This window comes from Anastrepha obliqua, chromosome 6 (assembly GCF_027943255.1).
Source record: "Anastrepha obliqua isolate idAnaObli1 chromosome 6, idAnaObli1_1.0, whole genome shotgun sequence".
Classification (NCBI taxonomy): Eukaryota; Metazoa; Arthropoda; class Insecta; order Diptera; family Tephritidae; genus Anastrepha; species Anastrepha obliqua.
The window spans coordinates 53647733-53665578 of NC_072897.1; the positions used below are offsets into that span (position 1 = coordinate 53647733).

Below are 17846 nucleotides of genomic sequence, written 5' to 3' on the forward strand. Positions count from 1 at the left end.
TGCACTAAGGAACAAAACCCACAATGGAAAAATGAAAAGAAGAATAAAACTACGAGATGAAGTATAAGCCTGGCAGAACAAACGTCGTCACAGACGCGCTATTCAGACCGCCACAAATTGATATTTATACGCTTACAACTACAGACCATAGCAACGAAAGCTCCTCCTACTTCTTATTCCTGTCACTTAAGCCCCCAAAAATGCTTCCAAGAACTAACTCTTCTTAATGATTGGGGACGAAGACAGCTATGCGTTCTAACTACGATTTCCAAGCTCTCACAGGCACACTATTACAATACAAAGTTATTCTGACCAAGGCATCATATATATATTTAAACGCTACCTCGACCCTGCACTCGTCAACGAACTGTACACCACAGAAAGTCTGATGCGTTATACTCAAACTTTACTTAAGGATGTGAAGGATGTTCTGTCGTGCACAGAAATACGATAGACATCCAACAAAAACGCAGATCCAGCCGACCGCCATTCCACAGCGTCCAGGGGAAATAGTTCATATCAACATATATTCCACGGAAAAAAAATTAATTCTTACCGCCATTGACACATTTTCTAGTTATGCCCAGATGAAATCTCTATTTCATCCTTACTCAGAGATCAAATCTCCATTGACCTTCACACCACACCCCCTAACAGATTTCACAGTACACTTTCCGAAATCACGAGATGCCTGAAAGCAAAGCAAACGGCGACAACATTTGAAGAACTTCTATTCAAATCACTAAAAGAATACAATTCCTCAATACATTCAACGACAAATAATAAACCAATAAACACATTTTTTGGAAATAGAGTTTATAGTGACCCACAACAGTTAGACAGGATAACATTGCCTAATAATACGTTCACATATGCATTAATCACCTATAAATCCACCAAATTAATCTACCCATTCACATATGGCAGATTACCTGCAAAATCTACAATCAGCTGTCAATACTGCTTTAAGAGGTTTTTCTTCATAGAAATTATTTTGGTGGAGCCGAAGTATTCGTAGTATTTTTCGTTTGTTTATTTATTTATTATTAATGATATGAAGAAAATACAAGGAGAAGGAATAGCTTATTTAATTGCGCAATTGGCTGCTAATTATAAACAGTTGGAGGAAATCCGTATGCGACGTTTACTGAGGACATAGGAAATTCTATATTATATTTTAAAATAAGTAACAGGAGAACAAAACGTTTATCGACACACGCTTTTTTCTGTAAAATGAATCCCTAATTAATAATATTTAACAAACATTTTATTAGAATTATGTTTACAGACCTGTTTTCTTTACCGGTATCCATTTCATTTAGTTTTTATTTTGATGTTTCTCCTTAAATTCGTAATTTTTTATCTTTTTTTTTATTTTATTTTATTTATTTTTTTTTTTTATGAACGTATCTTAAACTATAAACAGAAAAACGTTTAGAAACCACTAGTACAACTAAATAAAGAAACTAACGAGCAATTTTTATTGCACATGTATATTAAAAAAGGAAAAACTAAGATGCCTCAATATTCATAAATTCATTATGAATGTATATATAAATATATAAGGTACAGCTGCTACTGGGTGCCCATCTGGTCTAAAACTGTTTTATGCTTGAGCCGCCGACGATGAAAGCCAATGCTTCAGCGTCGAAAAGTGTACTTAAACGTTGTCTGTGAGCCATGGCGTATTTTTTCGCCACGTCAGAGATGGGTAGGATACCAAGATCACGATGGAGGTCGAGATTTCTCACATAGTATGGAGCATTGACGATGTTGCGCAACACTTTATTTTGGAATCGTTGGATAATAGTCATGCAAGATTCGCTTGAGCATCCCCATAGCCGAATGCCATACGTCCAGACCGGTTTGAGTATTTGATTATATAGCAGTAGTTTGTTGTTCGTTGACAATAAGATAAAGAAGGTTTTTTGTTTTTAATTCCAGCTCTTCACGCTTTTTCTTGACATGCGCCTTCCAACGCAGTTTAGCATCAAGGGTTATATATATAACTTTTCTATTTTTGACTGTTCTTTATTAATATCAAATCTCAACTAAAAACTATGTTCTTACAATCTACCCTAAATCCCTATTTGCGGTGTAGCTATTCAACGATGAGTTTGTATTGGTATAGATGCGCCGGCAGCTTTGTTTGCATGTTGGAACGAATGTATTCTCAGCTGCATTCCTCAAGCTGCCCAAAGTCACGTACGTTAATTGACGATCATCTTGACCGCTGTGAGGTTTATTTACAAAGTCCAAAAGCCAAGCAGGCGTGGGAGTAAGCTGTGCGATCTAATTACAAACAGCCAGTAACGTGGGAGTGATTCAAGGAAATCATCAAACCTCTGTTTTAGCTTTGCAAGTGTGCAATCCGCTAACTTCTCTCCCTCTTAAGACGAGCCGTCCTCGACTCGTGCCAAAATTTCCTCTACTGCCCTCTGAGTTTTTACTTTATTACTTGCTAATTTGTTTCTGCGGTGGAAGAAAAAAATTGCTATTGCGATCAATAATAATGGAGGAAAAGAAAAAATTGTCCACAACAAATTACGATGCACAAATATACCCTCCTTCAATTCGTGAATGCGAGAGATGTTGTTGATATAAATTTGGTGCAAATATGGTAGGGACAAACTCGTATGGTGTTCCAAGTAATTAATGGATACGGTTTTTGGAGGATGTGGTTGGATATCAGTCGGTTCCCTTTTCATCACGTAAGTTGTATCATTTATGGTGATAGAGTCAGATACGTTCCCCTTATTTCCAATTTTCGTTGATAAAATATTGTCGTTGGTTGCACGTTGTTAAGAATAATGATGCCCTCTTCTATTTTTTTAACTTATGGTATGTGATATGCCGATTCTGATGAACAATTAGCTGTGTTATTATTTAGCATCTGACCCAAGCAATCTGAGTGAGCCGGTTTGCACACTTTAGCTACCAAAGTGTCATTGCAGTTCTCGAGTGGTTGAAACGTATCGCTACATTTTGCCGCAAGCGTGGTCTCTAGCTTTACGATACTGTTATTATGGACTACAGGATAGATTTTTAGGAATTGACAGAAACTTTTAACCTTAGGAACCTTAAGAATATAGTAAATAACATCAGAACTTTGCAAAATTTTTACCTTAGATACGAAAAGTAAATTACTTAAACTGAAGGGTAACTGTTCGGAATTGAACGCTTGATCCATCTCTTCGTCATCCAAAACAAGTGGATTTATGATGTTACTTTTTGCCAACACAATGGAGAGTGCTAGTCTGTTTAGTTGGCTGATTATATGATTATTTCTTCTTACCAAATTTTCACAGAGCAATGTTTCCTCGTCTTTCAATATCCAATCTGTTTGATTTCCGCGATGTGTATTGATTTGGTTGGTAATTTCGTTAATTCTATTTTGTAAATCGGAGTTAATTCTAATCTGCCTATTGTTGTTTTCTATTAACATGCTTTCCTTTGTCAAGAGCAGTTCAAAGTCCTCGTGGTCCGGGGTACCGGCTATAAATTTCAGGGCCGGACCCCAGAAAGTGCGAATTATGTGTAGTATTTCCTCACCTTGTTGTTTCAAAATATTTTCGTTCACTACCTAATTTTTTAATTTTGATGTGAACCATCGGCTTTCGTAAGCTATCTGGCGATAATCTGTTAAGTTGGTGGTGTGCACGAGGTAAATGAATTCATTATAAATAGCCACATTTCCCCGAGGAATGGTGATAACTTGTGAGGAGGTGTAGTCAATTAAATTGGCTCTAGTGACGGAGACTAGGGCAAGCGGCAATCTGAAATTGATTTTATCGTAAATTGGTTGGTTGGTTGGTTGGTTAAAGTGGAATCCAACTAGCGCTTCCGCGCCATTTTGTTGCCACATCCTCGTTGCCAACTTGTTTAACGGTTTTTTGCAGCATAACTATATCCAGTCTGTGCGGTTAAGGAACCTTATTAGGTTGTTAACGTCTAAGCCAGATAGTTGTTCGAGATTCTCGAACAGCGGTTGGCCCAGGGTTAACATTCTGTCCTTCCATAGGGCAGGGCATTCACAGAGGAAATGAAAGATTGTCTCCTTTTTCTCCGGTTGTTTACAACTGTGACAGTATGTATTGTGAGGGATACCCATTTTGGCTACTTGTTCTCCGATAGACCAAAAGCCAGTTATGACTGCCGTTAGTCTCCAGGCGTCCCGTCGTTTCATTCTGATTAATGCCGACGATTGCTTGAGGTTGTAGGTGGGCCATAACGTTCTGCTAATTTTGCATTTCGTCTGGACTTTCCACCTACAGTCAGCGATTCGGAGGTATTTTTGGGAAATTGTGCTGTTGACTGCACTTAATGGTGTGAGTACCGATTCTGCAAGAGCGTTATTCATGGCAGATCTCCCTCTTGCCAGTTCATCTGCTTTTTCGTTACCTTCAATGTTCCGATGTCCCGGGACCCAGATTAAGGTAACTCTATGGTTTTCACTCAAGATGGTGAGGCTATTCCTACTTTGTTCCACCACTTTGGAGGTTGTTGTGGCCGAACCCAGTGCCTGGATTGCAGCTTGGCTATCCGAGAGAATAGCGATATTACCCTTAAAAGAGAAATCTGCGATTAGTAGCCTACAAGCTTCCCCAATCGCCAGTACTTCCGCCTGGAAGACACTGCTGGTATTAGGGAGACGCACAGATTTCTCAATTTTAAGTTTGTGAGAATATATACCAGCTTCAACACCGCAGCCCATTTTACTTCCATCCGTATAGACTGTAGTGTCGAAGTTGTTTAGAGAGAATCCCTTATTCCATTCTTCCTTAGGGGGAAAGAGAGTGGCAAAATTCCTATTGAAAGTTACCGTCGGGACGATGTAGTCAGTTCTCACCGAGATTAACTGAGTTTGTCGCAATAATAGACTAGCATGACCATAAGTTTTTTCTCTCCAGCGACCCGCTTCGTTTAACCTAAATGCACTCATGGTTGCCGTCTTCTTAATATGTAGGTCTATTGGAATAACGTGTGCCAGTGCATTGAGAGCCTCTCTAGGACATGATCTGATTGCACCGAAAGTTATTGCACATGCTGATCTTTGTATTCTGCCGAGGAGTTTGGTATTGTACTCTCTCCCTAGAGTATTCCACCAGACTACCGAACCATACGATAGAATAGGTCGTATAACCGTCTTATACAGCCATAATGTATGCTTAGGTTGAAGACCCCATCTTCTTCCAAGCATACGTTTACAGGCATATAAAGCAATTTCTGCCTTCCTTACCCGTTCTTCAACATTTAATTTCCAGCTTAGTTTGGAGTCCAGAATTACCCCTAAGTACTTTGCGCTGGGTCGTAGTGAGAGAGTTTGTCCATTAAAATTTGGTAGGGTAAAAGGTGGTACCTTATATCTGGTGGTGAAAAGCATAAGCTCTGTTTTACGTGGGTTTAAACCTAGGCCACAGCCTGTGGCCCATGAGTTAAGCTCGCCTAATGCCCTTTGGATGATCCCACTGATCGTATTAGGACACAGTCCTGACGCCATTAACACCACATGATCGGTGTACGCCAACCAGAGAAGTGGAGACAGTACTCCCCCCTGTGGGGTGCCTCTGTGGACCTTCTTGGTTATACTGATATTATCCGTATTAGCTTTGATGATCCTGGTTTCTAGATATACCAGAGCTCTCCAAAGAGCTTCTAAGATATATATCCAAAAGTCTTTCAAAGGTTTTTAACAGGAAAGACGAGAGACTGATTGGTCTATAGTCCTTCGCTGATTCATGTCCCCTCCTGCCTATTTTTGGAATGAAGGCGACCTTCCTTAGTTTCCAACTATCTGGAATATGACCAAGGCTTAAACACGCTTTAAAAATTTCCTCTAGCCATGGTAGGATACAATCCAAGGTTTCCTGTAACATCTTTGGGATGATCCCATCTGGCCCCGGAGATTTAAAAGGTGAAAAAGATTTAATTGCCCATGCAACTTTCTCCTTTGTAATTATTTCTTTTGCAAGGTGCTGTGGATTATATTGGCTCCGCCTGATACTTCCCCGCCCACTTTCGTGGACGCTGCACCCCGGGAAATGCGTGCTTAGTAGAAGTTCTAGCGATTCCTCTGTCGTAGCTGTTCAAGTACCATCAGGTTTCTTGACCCAAGAAGCCATTGACTGAGCTTTGGACAGAACACGGTTAAGCCTGGCAGAATCCCTAGTGGATTCGATTGACGAACAGAATTCGCTCCAGCTCTCTTTCTTGGCGGCCCTAATTGCCTTCTTGTACTGTCTCCGACTCTCTTTGTACAATTGCCAATTTCCTGTCGAGTAGCTGAGGTTAAACGTTGATCTAGATTTTTCCCTTAGTTTTGAGAGCTCACTGCTCCACCAAGGGGGATGGGATTTTTTACTAAATTTTATGGGGCAGGACGTTTTGTAGGCCCTACTAAATGCCTTCTCCAGTGTTGTGACCCTACTCTCGAGGTTTTCGGCGAGAGTGATTTTGTGGATGGGAGTCCCTCCTATCCTTTTATTGACTATGTTTCTGAACCTTTTCCAGTTGGTTCTTAGTGGATTTCTATACGGTAAGGGCGGATCAACATTAAGATCCAGATCGTACAGGATCCAGCTGTGATCCGAAAAAGACCTTTTATCAGAGACCCTCCAATTGTCTAACCTTACTGAGCTGTTTTCAGACATTAGGGTAACATCGATCACTTCCTCCCACCCCTTGAAGTACTCCGTACTTGGAAAGGTGAAAGTGGGAGTGTTACCCCTGTTACATACCGACAAGTTAGTGTTAATTATGAAATCATAAAGAGACTCACCTCGGTCGTTTGTTTCGGAGTATCGTAAATTACTTTTATGAATTTTCCTGCCTTCTATCTGTACTGTTGTACCTAAATCTCTTTCTACTATTTTTTCCACGAACACCTTCTCAAATTTACTTTCCAATCCCTTATTTCGACGAAGAAACACCCTTTCACCAGGCTAATATGTTTTGGTTATTCTTTTCTCATTCAATCTATTCAATACCAAATTCTGGGCTCTTATTAATTTATCTCTAATTTCCCCAAATTTCTCCGCTGGGCAGTTCTGCAAAATTTCAATTGGTTTCGAATCTACAACCGAGTGAATTGTTCTGTTGTACTTGTCAGCAGCAAGCAAAATCAAATCTTTAACCTCGCCTATCTACTGCTGTGCCTTCACGCATCTGGCTATTTCCAAAAGGGTTGAATGAAACTTTTCGACCTGTCTGTTGCTTTTAGTGCAGGCGCTAAAGGACATTGAGTATGCAAAATGTGAGGACCGGCAACAATACTGAAATTCTTTTACCTGAGACCCTACACAAAAAAATAAACATGTTGCCGGCAGCTGTGATGGTCCCTTCCCTCTCCCCCGCCCTTCACCTTGTCCAAGCATTATTGCGTCATAGAACTCGTACAGGGTGGCTGATGAAAGCCGCTACAAAAAAAAATTGAATAACTTTTTTTCTTTTTAAGTTATCTGTTCCATTTTTGTTTTAATTTGCAGATTGATCTTTAGAATTTATTAAAACGGATAACTTGGACACGCAAACAAGAATTTGAATAGTCCGCCGCTATCACGCACTGGAGTCCGTAGTTTTGGTGCAGAGAGAGTACAGGCGGATGTTTGGCGGCGATCCCCCGAGCAGATGGACCATAATGAGACTGGTGAATAATTTTGCTGAGCAAGGAACAGTCGCAAGAAGGCCTTATCATCGAAACCCACCAGTTCGGACGGAGGAAACGATCGCTGCTGTAGCTGCAGCTATACAAAGCAATCCAAGGGTTTCAACAAGAAGCTTATCTGCTCAACTTGGTGTCAGCCGACAGTCTTTGCAAACAATAATGCACAAAGATTTAGACTTATTTCCCTACAAAATTCAAATGGTTAACGAACTGAATGCAGCAGACTTGCCGATTCGCTTGGAATTTTGCCAGAAGATCCTGCAAATGGTGGAAGAAGACCAAAACATGTTAAACTGCCTTTTCATGTCTGATGAGGCCCATTTCGATTTAAACGGCAATGTGAACAAACAAAATTGTTGAATATGGAGTACTTCTAACCCACAGATATTCCACGAGACGGAATTGCATCCTCTTCGCGTGACAGTGTGGTGTGCGGTTTCTTCACGCTGTATTGTCGGGCCTTATTTTTTTGAAGAAAATGGTCACACCGTTACGGTTACTGGAGACCGTTATTTGAAAATGCTGAAAGAATTTTTCTATCCAGAACTACGCCGAAAGAGAATTCCTTTCAACTCTGTGGGGTTTCAACAAGATGGGGTAACGTCTCACATAGCCCAGACTGTTATGACAGAGTTGCGACGAAAATTTCCCAATAAACTTATTTCAAGAAACTCCGAATTTCGTTGGCCCCCCAGGTCGCCTGACCTTACTGCACCTGACTTTTTCTTGTGGGGTTTATGTAAACAAGAAGTTTATAAAACAAAGCCAACAAATTTGGATGAACTAAAACAATCCATTCGGGCAACAATTGCGGCTATTCCTGTCGCAACTCTCAAAGCAGCAATGAACAACTTTTTACTAAGATGCCGCACTTGTGTCAACGAGCATGGGGGGCATTTAAATTCAATTATTTTTAAAACTAGTTAAGCTACATTTAATAAAATTTAATGACCTTCAACTTGAAAAAAAAAAATAAATGAATTCCATACACTAAAAAAAAAGTTATTTGAGTTCCTTAATGTAGCAAAATTCATCAGCCACCCTGTATTAGTCAGTCGAAAATATTTCGTGGCGCATGACGGTTTATTTTTTCGTAATCACATAATTATTTTAGTTAAGTTTTCTTATAATTCAGTGTTTTATTAGTTTTTTGTTTAAATAAACACATGGACAATGTCTTTAGAAGTGATAAATATAAAGAAACGAAAACTATACGAAATTTCGTGTTTGTTTTGTAATGAAACGGGTAATTTAGTGATGAATCCAAAACCACAATCATTTATAAATATTCAGAGAGTAGCAGATCGGAGAAAAGATGACATTAGTGAGAAAATTAAAAATAATGCAGACTTTACTGATTACAAATGTACTTGGCATCGAACTTGTATGGCAAGTTACATTAGCGAAGGGAAGATAAGACGTCGAGAATTGGCACTACAAAAGCAGGAGAATGTTTCTATTTCTACCTGCTCTGCAGAAGCTAGTGTGTCAGGTGCTCAAGGCACTCGAAGGTCATCAAGAACAAATTTAAAATTTAATAAAGATCTAAAATGTTTAATCTGTGGTAAACAAACAAGAAATAAAAACAAAACACTTTATTTGTGCTCCGAAATGTCAGCAGCGGAACAAATCCTAAATACTGCCCGAAAAAGACAAGATGATGTTTTTACACAAATTGACACTTGCGAACATCCAGCCGATTTATTTGCAATGAAAGTAAAGTATCATAAACACTGTTATCGTGATTATCTACGAACACCAAGAAACTCAGCAACTCCAGCAGGTAGACCTCCAAATAAAATACCACATGACATTCTTATAGAGACATTTGAGAAGCTGATTAATGAAATAAAACATAAATTAACAACTCACTCTTTTGAAGTGTCATCATTAGCTAAGTGACTAGCTGAACTCACTGACATAAAAGATGCAGTTGTAGAAAACCGTGATATTAAATCACTACTAATAGATAAGTATGGTGAAAACGTTTTATTTTCATATCCAAATTATCGATCGAAATCATCATTAGTGTTTATGGGCAACATACCACTGGATGAAGTCATTGAACATATTCGTACCATAACTTCAACAAACTTCAGTGTTCAAGTGGCAAAACAACTTCGTAAAGAAATATTAAGTACTGAATTAATACCAAATGGGTTTTTATGTGATGAAATTTTAATTGAACAATTTTTAAAGAAAAATCATTTACCGAATAATTGGAAAATTTTTATGCAGGCTTTGCTTAGTGCTAAAAATAAAAAATTAAGTGAAAATTACAATCGACGAGCGTTATCAGTGTTTCATGATATATACTTCACGATTACTGAGAAACCGACTCCAAAGCATATTGCTTTAGCTCAATCTATTCATCATTTGACTCGATCGAAAAATATAATCAAAGTGATGAACAAATTTGGTCATTGCATTAATTACAAAGCATTAAAAAACTTCGATAAAGAAGTTCTAACGTCAATTGGTTGCGATTCGACTAGCAGATTGGGCTCAAAAAAAAAAAAAAGTTTAAAAGCTGCATCGTTGGATTTTGTGCAAAATGGTCAAAGGCATTTAGGAAATCTATACCTAACAGTCGAACAGTTAACGGAATTAGAAACCATTTGCATCTATCTTTTCTCAAAAAAAAAAACATTAACTGCTGATGAACTTCGCTATAAATTAATTTGTCAAAATATCGGCTTCGGCTTAAATTTATTAAAAGTAATTTGCACATCAGATGCTCTACATTTACATTTGTTAAGAGCTTCAGCACAAACATATACCTATATGGATAAATTGTGACAAACAGTACTACCAGAGAATGTTAATGCAATGAGAAGGTGCAAATGTTACTGTAAGCTTTTTTTAGTACAATTGAGATCTGAAAGATTTGTAATAAGGTCATTTAGCACACCGAGTTTATAGACACCTCACTGACTTTCGCCCACACAAAAATTAGAAACACCACACATCTTTCACCTCAACACACAACACATTTCTCACCTCGACATTAAACCAATTAAATTTGTACTATTTTCGTATTTTTGAAATAATAAGCGAATACGTAAAATTTATTACATAATTTTTTTTTCAATTACATTAAAAAAAAAAACGATTTTAAAAAATAAAATTTATAAAAAAAAGTTTGCACCGGGAATTGAACTCGAGTCTAACATGTGGCGAGGAAAAATAGGCGGTGCGTTTATTTCTTCGACTGCTTATTTTTTTACCATTTTGTTACTTTTGAAATGATAAGCGGATACATAAAATTTATTAAAAATTTTTTTACGATTACATTAAAAAAAAAAAATTTAAAAACGAAAAAAAAAAAAATTGCACCGAGAATTGATGGCGAGTCACGTGGGGAGGATAAATACATTAAACTAATTAAATTTTTACTATTTTCGTATTTTTTGAAATAATAAGCGAATACGTAAAATTTATTACATAATTTTTTTTAATTACATAAAAAAAAACGAATTTAAAAAAAAAAATTAATAAAAAAAGGTTTGCACTGGGAATTGAAATCGAGTCTAACATGTGACGAGGAAAAATAGGCGGTGCATTTATTTCTTCGACTGCTTATTTTTTTACCATTTTGTTACTTTTGAAATGATAAGCGGATACATAAAATTTATTAAAAATTTTTTTACGATTACATTAAAAAAAAAAAATTTAAAAACGAAAAAAAAAAAAATTGCACCGAGAATTGATGGCGAGTCACGTGGGGAGGATAAATACATTAAACTAATTAAATTTTTACTATTTTCGTATTTTTTGAAATAATAAGCGAATACGTAAAATTTATTACATAATTTTTTTTAACTACATAAAAAAAAACGAATTTAAAAAAAAAAAATTAATAAAAAAAGGTTTGCACTGGGAATTGAAATCGAGTCTAACATGTGACGAGGAAAAATAGGCGGTGCATTTATTTCTTCGACTGCTTATTTTTTTACCATTTTGTTACTTTTGAAATGATAAGCGGATACATAAAATTTATTAAAAAATTTTTACGATTACATTAAAAAAAAAAAAAAAAAATTGGCGGCGAGAATTGATGCCGAGTCACATGGGGAGGATAAATACACAGTGCGTTTATTTCTGCGCCTGCGTTGTGAACGAAGGTTTTGTACATGCGCGCGACGCGAATTAATTTTAATAAAGTTCTGAAAGTAATTCATGAAGTTTTTCATTACATACATTCATAAATGAACGTATACTTTATATGTACATAAATGATGGTATATGACAATATACATACATAATATGTATGTACATGTCAATAGGAGGTATTTGCATTAAGAAAAAAAAACGGTTTAAGATAAATCAACACTTATTTTATATTGTATGTCAATTTATAGTTTATGTATTCGACAGCATTTACATACATATGTAGGTATGTACATTTGTATATGAAAAACAATAATGCACAAGCGCAAGAACATCATCTTCCTTTCATACATATGTACATATGCATGTATGCCCAAATAACCTTGACTTATGTATGTACACAAGTCACAGCACATCATATTCTTACAAGACAAATACACATACGCACTAGCGAGTTTCTTCCTAACAAGTGCAAAAACAATTCTGCTCTATGTATGTATTATGTCCTAGCATATATACATACATATATACCTACTTGCCTTCTAAACTTCCTACAAAATAATTGTATTCATATGTTACTACATCCATGCACGTTCATACATTCATGCATATGTATATGCGCGAGCACAGCGCTCCCTTCTTGCTTCCGTGTACTTTTGTCTTTCACCAGTCGATATTCCTAATATTGTACTTACAAAAACACGATATGTACTTTGATAGACGCAAAAGCAACAGCAAGCGCAACGCCATGGCCGCTTTGCCACCGCACATTCTAAAATGTTCTAGAACACAACAAAAACACATACCTCACATGCGCATGTCGCCCAAAGCTAAAATTTAAGCCTAGCGACTACAAAAACAAAATACATTCGTAGACGCAGTCGCAGCGGCCATGATTCTATCAGCGACGGCGCTGAACAATTTAGAACAAAACAAAAAGTTCATTCATAAGTTAGAGCTCATATTTCAATTTCATTCATAAAACGAGCCGCCCATATGCCAATTTTCGCGACCATTCGAAAATAGTCAATATTGGAATATTTATAATCTGTGGTAAACAAACAAGAAATAAAAACAAAACACTTTATTTGTGCTCCGAAATGTCAGCAGCGGAACAAATCCTAAATACTGCCCGAAAAAGACAAGATGATGTTTTTACACAAATTGACACTTGCGAACATCCAGCCGATTTATTTGCAATGAAAGTAAAGTATCATAAACACTGTTATCGTGATTATCTACGAACACCAAGAAACTCAGCAACTCCAGCAGGTAGACCTCCAAATAAAATACCACATGACATTCTTATAGAGACATTTGAGAAGCTGATTAATGAAATAAAACATAAATTAACAACTCACTCTTTTGAAGTGTCATCATTAGCTAAGTGACTAGCTGAACTCACTGACATAAAAGATGCAGTTGTAGAAAACCGTGATATTAAATCACTACTAATAGATAAGTATGGTGAAAACGTTTTATTTTCATATCCAAATTATCGATCGAAATCATCATTAGTGTTTATGGGCAACATACCACTGGATGAAGTCATTGAACATATTCGTACCATAACTTCAACAAACTTCAGTGTTCAAGTGGCAAAACAACTTCGTAAAGAAATATTAAGTACTGAATTAATACCAAATGGGTTTTTATGTGATGAAATTTTAATTGAACAATTTTTAAAGAAAAATCATTTACCGAATAATTGGAAAATTTTTATGCAGGCTTTGTTTAGTGCTAAAAATAAAAAATTAAGTGAAAATTACAATCGACGAGCGTTATCAGTGTTTCATGATATATACTTCACGATTACTGAGAAACCGACTCCAAAGCATATTGCTTTAGCTCAATCTATTCATCATTTGACTCGATCGAAAAATATAATCAAAGTGATGAATAAATTTGGTCATTGCATTAATTACAAAGCATTAAAAAACTTCGATAAAGAAGTTCTAACGTCAATTGGTTGCGATTCGACTAGCAGATTGGGCTCAAAAAAAAAAAAAAAGTTTAAAAGCTGCATCGTTGGATTTTGTGCAAAATGGTCAAAGGCATTTAGGAAATCTATACCTAACAGTCGAACAGTTAACGGAATTAGAAACCATTTGCATCTATCTTTTCTCAAAAAAAAAAACATTAACTGCTGATGAACTTCGCTATAAATTAATTTGTCAAAATATCGGCTTCGGCTTAAATTTATTAAAAGTAATTTGCACATCAGATGCTCTACATTTACATTTGTTAAGAGCTTCAGCACAAACATATACCTATATGGATAAATTGTGACAAACAGTACTACCAGAGAATGTTAATGCAATGAGAAGGTGCAAATGTTACTGTAAGCTTTTTTTAGTACAATTGAGATCTGAAAGATTTGTAATAAGGTCATTTAGCACACCGAGTTTATAGACACCTCACTGACTTTCGCCCACACAAAAATTAGAAACACCACACATCTTTCACCTCAACACACAACACATTTCTCACCTCGACATTAAACCAATTAAATTTGTACTATTTTCGTATTTTTGAAATAATAAGCGAATACGTAAAATTTATTACATGATTTTTTCTTCAATTACATTAAAAAAAAAAACGATTTTAAAAAATAAAATTTATAAAAAAAAGTTTGCACCGGGAATTGAACTCGAGTCTAACATGTGGCGAGGAAAAATAGGCGGTGCGTTTATTTCTTCGACTGCTTATTTTTTTACCATTTTGTTACTTTTGAAATGATAAGCGGATACATAAAATTTATTAAAAATTTTTTTACGATTACATTAAAAAAAAAAAATTTAAAAACGAAAAAAAAAAAAATTGCACCGAGAATTGATGGCGAGTCACGTGGGGAGGATAAATACATTAAACTAATTAAATTTTTACTATTTTCGTATTTTTTGAAATAATAAGCGAATACGTAAAATTTATTACATAATTTTTTTTAATTACATAAAAAAAAACGAATTTAAAAAAAAAAATTAATAAAAAAAGGTTTGCACTGGGAATTGAAATCGAGTCTAACATGTGACGAGGAAAAATAGGCGGTGCATTTATTTCTTCGACTGCTTATTTTTTTACCATTTTGTTACTTTTGAAATGATAAGCGGATACATAAAATTTATTAAAAATTTTTTTACGATTACATTAAAAAAAAAAAATTTAAAAACGAAAAAAAAAAAAATTGCACCGAGAATTGATGGCGAGTCACGTGGGGAGGATAAATACATTAAACTAATTAAATTTTTACTATTTTCGTATTTTTTGAAATAATAAGCGAATACGTAAAATTTATTACATAATTTTTTTTAACTACATAAAAAAAAACGAATTTAAAAAAAAAAAAATTAATAAAAAAAGGTTTGCACTGGGAATTGAAATCGAGTCTAACATGTGACGAGGAAAAATAGGCGGTGCATTTATTTCTTCGACTGCTTATTTTTTTACCATTTTGTTACTTTTGAAATGATAAGCGGATACATAAAATTTATTAAAAAATTTTTACGATTACATTAAAAAAAAAAAAAAAAAATTGGCGGCGAGAATTGATGCCGAGTCACATGGGGAGGATAAATACACAGTGCGTTTATTTCTGCGCCTGCGTTGTGAACGAAGGTTTTGTACATGCGCGCGACGCGAATTAATTTTAATAAAGTTCTGAAAGTAATTCATGAAGTTGTTCATTACATACATTCATAAATGAACTTATACTTTATATGTACATAAATGATGGTATATGACAATATACATACATAATATGTATGTACATGTCAATAGGAGGTATTTGCATTAAGAAAAAAAAACGGTTTAAGATAAATCAACACTTATTTTATATTGTATGTCAATTTATAGTTTATGTATTCGACAGCATTTACATACATATGTAGGTATGTACATTTGTATATGAAAAACAATAATGCACAAGCGCAAGAACATCATCTTCCTTTCATACATATGTACATATGCATGTATGCCCAAATAACCTTGACTTATGTATGTACACAAGTCACAGCACATCATATTCTTACAAGACAAATACACATACGCACTAGCGAGTTTCTTCCTAACAAGTGCAAAAACAATTCTGCTCTATGTATGTATTATGTCCTAGCATATATACATACATATATACCTACTTGCCTTCTAAACTTCCTACAAAATAATTGTATTCATATGTTACTACATCCATGCACGTTCATACATTCATGCATATGTATATGCGCGAGCACAGCGCTCCCTTCTTGCTTCCGTGTACTTTTGTCTTTCACCAGTCGATATTCCTAATATTGTACTTACAAAAACACGATATGTACTTTGATAGACGCAAAAGCAACAGCAAGCGCAACGCCATGGCCGCTTTGCCACCGCACATTCTAAAATGTTCTAGAACACAACAAAAACACATACCTCACATGCGCATGTCGCCCAAAGCTAAAATTTAAGCCTAGCGACTACAAAAACAAAATACATTCGTAGACGCAGTCGCAGCGGCCATGATTCTATCAGCGACGGCGCTGAACAATTTAGAACAAAACAAAAAGTTCATTCATAAGTTAGAGCTCATATTTCAATTTCATTCATAAAACGAGCCGCCCATATGCCAATTTTCGCGACCATTCGAAAATAGTCAATATTGGAATATTTCGCGTGGAATTGTTTGCCAATATTTGATAAATCTTAAATTTTTGTCATGTCGAGTGGCCGCGGCTCCGTATGTATGTATGCACCCTTATATGTATGTAAATATGTCTTCTAACTGTGCGACAGTCGAGAGTTAATGCGACTTCCAGCGAATCACACATTGCTGTCCGCAAAGCCGCAAGTATGTACCTTATGATCAGAAAATACCGGGAATGTTTAAATTAAACAAAACAGAGTTAAATTTAAGGCAAATTTATATTATCTTCTTCAAAATATGACCCGTCTGAAGCAACACACATGTGCCAACGTTTAACCCAGTCCTCCAAACACCCCCGGCAGGCCGATTTGTATTCTCTTTGATCAGTGCGATGGCGCGTTATCATCATGCAAAATCTGAGAATTGTTTGCTCACATTTCCGGCGGTTTGCAACACACAGCATCTCTCTAAGGTTTCAAAACGGATAAATAATATTCTCTATTGACTGTCTGGCCCGATGGAAGGTACTCATGGTGGACTATGCCTTGGCAATCGAAGGAAGCAGTCAACATCACCTTCCCGGTTCTTTTTGCTCATAGGGTATACATATCCCATGTGTCAAGTGTGCGCAGAAGCTTGTGTTCTGGGTTTGTTAGAATGGTGGTAGTTTGTACATATATTTAAACACATATGTGAGTATGCGCGTTAGGCTTCCTGGATGGATATTAGAATATTTTCTCATCAATATGTGTATGTAAGTAGTTCAGATTTGACTGAAGAGATTCAATATAGGAATGCATATTCATATGATTGCCTTTATGGCTGTTTTACATATAAATTAATTCAAATGAAGTATTAATAATGTTATATAGAAAATAAATTTATAAAAAACAGGTATTAGAAAAACCTGAATACACTATTTTAAATCAATTTCAATTAAACCAAATATAAAAAATGAAATAAAAATATCGAACAAAAAACTGTGCACAGGATTTGAACTTGAGTCAAATATGAGACGATGTACTGCATACACGACACGTCTTTCACGATTGCGCTAATCTACAATTGTTAATGATCTTTTCTAAATCACTCATTTATTCGATTCGCAGTTTTATATGTACATATTCTGCGTTAGTTGAAAGTTTGTATGCGTAATTATATGAATATGCATGTGTGTATGCGCGTTTGGCTTTCTGGACGGATATTAGAATGATATTTTCTCATCAATATAATTTGGATTTGATGAAATAGATTATAGACATATGTACATATTTTCTGTTTTGATTGATTTATATAAAAATCAGGTCATATCCAGTATGAACTATTTTATACCGAAAATAAATTTCCATTTATAAAATACAAAAAACAGTATTTTAAAGAAATTTTATGAACTATTTTATACCGAAAAGAAATTTCCATTTATAAAATACAAAAAACAGTATTTTAAAGAAATTT

General features: G+C 35.5%; 1 protein-coding gene across 1 annotated transcript in view; it reads left to right on the plus strand.

Moving 5' to 3' along the window:
* The window catches only part of LOC129250536 (voltage-dependent calcium channel type D subunit alpha-1-like), a 342952-nt gene that overhangs the window by 179845 nt on the left and 145261 nt on the right, over window positions 1-17846 (plus strand). The window lies entirely within an intron of this gene.